Source organism: Diadema antillarum, unplaced genomic scaffold (genome assembly GCF_040938485.1).
Source record: "Diadema antillarum isolate AM-2024a unplaced genomic scaffold, OU_Dant_1.0 seq00001048_RagTag, whole genome shotgun sequence".
Lineage (NCBI taxonomy): Eukaryota > Metazoa > Echinodermata > Echinoidea > Diadematoida > Diadematidae > Diadema > Diadema antillarum.
In genome coordinates, this window is record NW_027271878.1 from 497,846 (window position 1) to 499,010 (window position 1,165).

Below are 1,165 nucleotides of genomic sequence, written 5' to 3' on the forward strand. Positions count from 1 at the left end.
CTTTAATCTACCGGTAGATGGCGCTAATTTAAAGTTTGGCCACAGTCTATTGTGAAGGACAGCAAGGAGGGGGGGGGGGGGGGGCGGGGGGAGGGAGGACACCATACACCGGCAGCAGTTTTCTTTGTTACAAAATCTATACTTACATTGCTGACAAATTACCACAAACAATACCAGATATTACTTATTAAATATAGTTTCATTGACTCTTTAAGATACATATGAAAGGGTGTGATGTCTTCATAAAGCTTGATAGAGTCATACACCTCATTACGCTGGTGTGCTATTTCATCCATCAATTTTGTATCTCTTGGAAGAGTTTTACACGCACTCAACACATGGTAGATTCTATGAAGAAGATAGTAGACTGTAAGTGAAGTGTGGAAAAAAAAAGATGTAATACAGAATTGTCACACTCGCATCTTGGGATGGAAGCGAGATGTTCATATCGAGCTATTAATCTAACAGAGGAAAAACTGATTCTACACTCGGATTTATAGCTGGGAAGGACATGGTCGGAGCAACTTATGGTACATCGATTGCATAGCAATCGGAAATGGAGAAAACCCTGAACCTCTGGGCTTGGTGGTTTTTACAACTAGTGCTCGTAACTTGGCCTAGATCCCTTTTTTTGCAGAGATGCGCGTGCAGAAAAAAAAAAAGCGGCGCTAACTGGCATGTATTCGTCTAGTGTTGCCAGCTACTTCGCGTTTTTTTTTCTCTCCTCCATCCAGTCATTACCTATTTTACTATTGGCTGCTTCTTCCATTCTCATGCAAAGCAAGACGGTCTAACTTTTAAAAAGTTTCGGACCGTTTTTCACGTATCACTGAATTTAACAAAGCCTACAATAGGCGCCTTGCAATAAGAGCTTCTAGGAGGGCACGGGGAGCATTATTAGAAGTCCCTCTTTTTCTCAGTGCAAATGTACAGCCACGCACAGACCATTAAATTTGTTAACAGCCACCCCCATCAGTGATAATGGGCGAGTCTGACTGGAACTGGCTTCCCATTGGCTATCGGTGCCAATGCTGGCATAGTGGGAAGGCCGTCACACAAGTTAGTTTTTCCTTCCTATCTCTCCATAGACGTGCTCAGTCACTGTGAGGAAATCATACATTGGTACAATATTGTTAGTAGGGTGCGCACTGTATAACCCCTGTAT